At 42.7% G+C, this 6,792-nt stretch overlaps 1 pseudogene; it reads right to left on the minus strand.

Moving 5' to 3' along the window:
• Positions 1-3,145: 3,145 nt before the first annotated feature.
• LOC147433173 (uncharacterized) lies at positions 3,146-6,416 on the minus strand (annotated as a pseudogene).
• Positions 6,417-6,792: the final 376 nt, after the last annotated feature.

The following is a 6,792-nucleotide window of genomic DNA, read 5'->3' on the forward strand; positions in this document are numbered from 1 at the left end:
GTAATACCCTCCAACATTTTTGTGAGCTAATAGCTACGTTACCAGTGATGGTGATACCGGTGTGCGCAATTGTTACTCTCTCCTGGAATTCTTGTTGATGCGCAGCTATTTGAGAGGCATTCAACCCCCTTCCTTATAGTGAGACTCAAAGCTAGCATGCATAGCTACCTATTTGTCTCAAGAAGAGGATGAGATTCTCATTTGGACATTAAAGGGGTATATGGATGTCTTCTTTTTGTCCTACAAGATGCTAAGGGAGTGGATACTAGAATATATCAGCATACTATCCCTATGAGAGATGATGCTAAGCCAAGTAGACAATGATGATACAACTACAATGATACATTTTCTAAGGATCAAGGAAGATATTGATAAGCTCAAGGAAGACGATTTAATCTATGAAATTGAACACACTAATTGGGTATCACCTATTGTCGTAGAACCAAAAAAGAATAGGAAAGTGAGAGTGTGTGTGAACCTCAAGAAGGTGAATGGAGATACTATACAACATAACTATCCTCTTTCTATCACGGTGTCATGGCACTCTGGTTCCATGATGGGGAAAAGAGGAGGAAGATGAAAATTTGGTCTAATTCAAGTCCACATGTCTATTGAGTAGTTACCATGGCTCACTAGTGAGAAAGTTCAATGATATGTATGCCAAATATGGTGCATTTAATAGAGCACTAAGTTCCTGAGGAGCACCTAGGCCGGAATCTCATCTATAGCATTGCCTTGCTTACTGTGTATGTCAGATGTGGTGCTCTTACAAACACACATAAATTTATTGATGAGCCTTCAGTTAAAAATTCTAACTCTTGGAGAGAATTGGTTGTGGAAAATGCCCAATATGGTAGTGCAAAGGCAACCGAGGACCGTCCTTGTGGTAGGCAATGCTTCGGTTGATATATCATGCCTATAAATGTTTTGATCGAGATGGTGATTGGAAATACATGATGTGCTTGTAATGCGTGGTTTGACGCAACGTTGTTCTTGGGAATGCCTTGGTCGATATGTATGCTAAGTTTGTTGTATCATGAAGGCTAAAGACCGCCTAAGGGGAGCCGACTGCCCACTACAAAGGAAAGAATGGCCGCCTATTTAGAAACAATGGCTGCCCAAGGGGGTGGCCCAAGGTCTAATGAGTGTAAAAGGAGAGTTAAAAAATGGCAGAAATGGCGAGCTATAGCAAGGAAATGAGTGCAAGGGTTTTTGGCCTCATGGAAAGCGTTGTGGTGCTCGGATGATGGTGGCAAAGAAACACAAAGTAATCAATTCACCATGGGGCTCCATTTCAAAATCACTTGCATCAATTTGTGAGCTATCCAAAATCCACTCTACCACATCAACATGGTGGGTCCCATGCTGACGAGCACTAGCACCAATGCTAGTGGATGGCCATAAACAGAAAAGGCACTTAACCATGGAAGAGCAGGCTATAAAACCAAAGCAAAGCTAGCAGGCAAGGAGCAACGGTTATGTATTCTAGTCATGGTTTGAAGGGCCAAGAGGTGCATGATCAAAGTATTGAAAGTGTAGAAATGAGAGTGACATAGGTGTCCCTTGGTATGCTTTGCAAGCTCTTGCAGAGTGCTTATCAAACATAGCTATAGGGGGGAAAGATATGGCTGTTCAAGGCTTGACTGCATTGTATATTTGAGACGGACAAGCCGAGTGATGGTAGGTGGTGAGAGCTTGTTTCAGCATATGGATATGTAGAACTCATTATGTGGAGCATTTTGGTCTTTTCAGATCGGTGATTTGAGTCTTGGTTGCCAGCATATTGCAAGTTGAAGTTTTATTGGGGGTCGGTTCTGAGCTGGTTTCATTGCTGGGAAGGCGTTCCATCTGGATGTTTTTGAAGCGCATGAAGGTTTGGAGAGATAGTGTGCATTGTATGGAGCTAGCAAGAAGTGACTACTCGTTAATTGGAGGCCAGTCGGATCATGGAGATACTGCAAAACGAAATTTGAAGCAGTAGATAACAATGCATTATCAGATGTTTCCCATGATTTTTGAACATCTCAGTTGATGGGCTCGAGGAAGTGGAAGTGTAACTAGTAGAGACGGGTGAATTTGGGGCTCCCAATGCAAGATTTAGGGGGTTATTTCTGGTTCCGGCATTGGATGCATGAGCACCAAATGGCAAGTCATGGAAGGGAGATGGAAAAAAAAAGATTTTAAAGTTTTTTTAGTGCTTAAGGGGAGCTTGGAGGTTCGGTCGAACAAGAAGGTTCCATGTGGTAGGCCAATAAACCCGTATGTAGGTTTGCAATAATAGGTCACGGGGTATAAAGCCCAGATCATGCACCTCTCAAAGTCACATGCAAAGAGGAACCTCGTTTGCCATCGCGGCTCTTGGTTGTAGAACTGTGTTGGTGGCTTACAGACGTCCTTTGGCATCTTAAGGTAGCGCACTCACGCAAGAATGATCATGACATGGTACGACTATCCCTATCGATTCCCACGTGCCTTGAGTGGTCCAAATCATTTTGTGAACAAGGGGGTCACGCGTGGTGGTTGTCAAGCCACCTTGACATCCCCCCCTTCCTAAGAGGTGACTATGACATGCCTTGAGCCGCAAGGCCGCTAAAAAAGGAGGGGTTTGACACGCTACCAAGAGGAGGTGCCCTTGCTAAAAAACGGAAAGGTGAACTCGAATTAGTAGACAAGCCCATAAGTGTAAAATTGTTTTGCAGTTTTGGAGATAGCCCTTGAGGAGAGAGAGCGAGGAGGAAGAAGAAAAGAAGTGCCGATTAGGGCGCTACTACAGCCTACAACACTACAGAGGATTCACAATATGCATGCTGGTGAAATTTAGAGAGAGAGTGCGATGAAGGCCATACACACAAAGTATTTCACACACACACACAGATGACACTGAGAGAGAGTAATTGGCTGCAGGTGTTAACTGCATGTACGGGGGTGGTTCTTGATTAGTAAAATGAAATACATTAGAAAACCCCAAAGGTCCGATTTGAAGGGGTGTGATGGTTGACATGTGCCCCTTAGTTTCTGGGCAGTCGACATACGTGAGTGCTCAATTGGGCTTGTAATTCCAATAGCCCCCCTCAGACGCAATCGCGGCATGAGAGAGAGAGCCGCATTTTATTTGACATTGTGCTAACAATGCAATCTTTTTTTTTTATTGCACAAGCAATTGGGTGGTGCATACGTAAGAGTTGGATACAATTCTAGATATAGAAGCAATCCGGGATTGATGGCATGCTTTGGTTGAAGAAAACCTCATAATGCAGACTTCTTCCTAATTCGTGCTTATTGTTTCATCCAAGGCTGATGCTTCATTTTGACTCGAGGTTTTGAGCACCATTCTCAAACTTGAGAAGCATGCATTCTTGCCCCCCCCCCCACCCCCCCAAGGAGAGAAGGGTAGTTGATGATAAAATTTTATGGAGAAGATACGTCATTGTGGGTTCATCTTGCAAATTACATTTGGCTTCAAGGATATCGAAGATGGAAAAGGAGTGAATGTTGATTGAATTTTATAGTCATCATCAAAAAGAAATGTAGTTGAAATTAGTAAATTAGAGGTGTTGATGAAATTGAAATTCATTCACCATCATGCTCATTATTACTGCCATGTACGCGAACGTCCCCTTCGACGTATTTTCCCTCAAACTTGCAGTCAATTCCGCACCATTATCTAAGATTTTATGCACGCTGTGGGCATTGCCTCTTCTCTTGGCAAAAAAATGGAAGCACCAATCAATGATTATGTCTAAATAGGACTTGATGGGGTTAAACACGGTTTAGTAGAATGGAGAAGAGGAAAGACAAGTAGCCCCCCCATGGGTTCTGGAACCATCAGGCTACTAAGAAGAGACTCTAATGCCATGCTAAAAATTTAGAGAGAGTGCTATGAAGGCCATACACATAGAGTATTGCACACACACACATATATATATATATATGTAAATATATATATATATATATATGTTAGGAAATATGACGTAGCTAAATAGATATTTGAGTAGATTACTTAATGGAGAGAGATAGATTTCACACACAAGAGATTATAGAGTAAAGAGAGAGAGAGAGTACACACGATATATGTGGTTTACCCAATGTGGGCTACGTCCACGGGAAAGCAGCCACTCAATGGCTGTAGTACTTCAAAACAAGCAATAGTTTACAAAGGGATTATACCCTTAATGGAGATCCCACCTTGCTTCACTCTCACCACCTCACACTCACCTTGTTGCATCAACTTCACACTATGAAACGTGTGTAGAGATGGCCTCCTTTTATAGGCCAAAAGGGCTACCCTCTCTCATGAGAGGCAGCCATGTGTAGCCTCCCTTGCATGGATAAGTCCAAATTGGACCCTTCAATCCGCCCATGTGTGGCCGCGCTTAAGAAGACAAGTCCGCTTTTTAATTCGGCCACCGGCCACCAGCCATTGACTTCTGACCACCGGCCACCGGCCACCGGCCAATTGACCGGTTGTTTTCCAACCACTTTCCGGCCGCCATCCGGCCATAATATTCCGGTGAAAAGAAATATTCCGACGAAGGAAATAAAAAAGTCTCGGGGGCTTCTGCCCTCGAGGCCCCTAAAGTTGGCCTTGATTTTTGGCTGTGAAAATTTTGTTTTCCAGCGAGTGATTTTCCTTCACACATGATGCCTTCTCCTTATAATAGGGGCCTTACAGCGCTTTTACCACAGAAGATTACAAGGTAAATCAGGCTCCATCCTTAACAATATATATATATATATATATATATATATATATATATATATATAGATATATATAGAGAGAGAGAGAGTAACGACTGCAGGAAATAACTACATGTAGGGGGTGGTTCTTGACTAATAATGAGCTACATTATAAAGGTGCAAAGACCTGATTTGAAGGGGTCCCCTTAGTTTCTGGGTGACGGAAATACGTGAGTGCCCAATTGGGCTTGTAGTTCCAACACATGAAAAGGGAGCCGAAGGTCAGCAGAGAACGGAGGAAAGGAGCTCCACAACTTGAAGGGTCCTTGTCGTGCAGTACTGAGCAATGTAGGTCAGGCGATGCAGGTCAACATCGTGAGGTAGCATTCATTGCCCATATCTTGAAGGGTGCATCAAGGAGGGACATGACACAGAAGTATCGGAGGCCCAAGAGGGGCACCATCAGGATGGAGATGGTCTGGGACTACGTGAGGGCACTCCCAAAGGGGCTGCATGACAAGTGGACTAAGAAAAAAAAGGAGGCTTTCACCTGCAAAGAGGTGATGAAGGCCATGAGCTGAGAGCCAGGTGGGGAACATCCAATGCTATAGAAAGAGAGCATTGTAGAGAGCACTATAACAAAGGGGGTTGAATGCCTTAAAAAATAGCCGCACATCAACAAGTGTTTCAAGAGAGAGAAAAGATTGGGCACATGGGTATCACTACAACTGGTAGCGCGGCTGTCACCTCGTGGCAATTCTTGAGGGTATTAGCGTGGGTATGTTTTTAGTAAATGCCGTGTTGATTTTTGCGTATATACCCACTATGACAGCCGTGCTTATACCCTTTACTAAAATTATTGGAAAAAAGTATCCAAGGATCTTCGATGATTGAAGTGCCTATATGTGAAGATTTTGCATCATTCAAAGATCCTTGGATATAAAAATATCACATTTATTTATTATTTAAGATTTAACAATATCATACAACTTTTGAAACACAAGAGACTTAAAAACAGTTTATTTGACAAAATTCTTCTTATTGATACCAAGAGTTTGCAAAATATATACAAGGCCTTTTGGTCGGGCATCCAAAAAAAAAAGTAAAATATTTATAAGGGCTCTTGGTTAGGTGTTCAAAATGTGAGGGGATTATGTTGTACAAGCGCTCTTGGCCAGGTTCTTAAAATGTGAAGGGATTGTGTTAGTAAGCTAGTAACCCTCATTGTCACCCTGGCCACTCTCGTCGTCCTTGCCACCCTGGCAGCCCTGCTTGTTAGCGAGCACCACCTCTTCGAGTTTACACAAATAACAAAACAAACCACATAATTAGTAACCATTCAAATAAGTAAAAACAAAAAATTACCTAGTTAGGTTGACTCCGTACTTGTGTAGTGGTCAAGGTGTCGATGAGAGTGTCGAATCGTGCTTGATTGATGTGGCCTTGTTAGAGCATCCACAGGTAAGTGTTGTATTTGGTGTTGCGTTTTTGATACTTCACCACCTCCTTTGACACTCAATGCCCTACGATGTTTGCCTGCATATTAAGCATTATTTATACTAGTTTACATCAAGATTATGGTTCAAATAAAAACTAAAAATGTTACTTACCACTTTGTCCTTCAGACGTCCTTTTGCCAGAACCCCAAATGTGAGCTTGTTGTCTTTCCCTTGCTCGCTTTTACTGAGGATGGTCGACTCCACTATCCTTCTCTTGGAGGGAAAATTCCCACTCTCCATCATGCATATTGGCACCCCTTTTTTGGAGATTGGGGTGTTGGCGTCATTGTTTAGTGGCCTTGCGAACGGTTGACCATTTATTATGAAGGAAGGTCTTGATCAAACCTTCCATCCACTATGTGGTAAAAGACTGGCCCTAGGGATTAATAAACCGCAGTCGCATTGTATTAACAATATACTGCAGGTACTGAGTATCATGCTGCTCATAGTCAATGAACTAATTAGTGTAGGTAGAGAGGATCAAGATTTTCAAGTGATTGTGGAAGAACTTTCCATTGTTTGTGCTAAGGTTGAGGGCACCGTCTCGATGACACCTATAGTATAGGCCATCATCATTGGCATCTAGAACGTCCACATTAGAACGCTACCCCGAATC

The sequence above is a fragment of the Adiantum capillus-veneris genome, chromosome 20 (genome assembly GCF_014529385.1).
Source record: "Adiantum capillus-veneris isolate H3 chromosome 20, ASM1452938v2, whole genome shotgun sequence".
Classification (NCBI taxonomy): Eukaryota; Viridiplantae; Streptophyta; class Polypodiopsida; order Polypodiales; family Pteridaceae; genus Adiantum; species Adiantum capillus-veneris.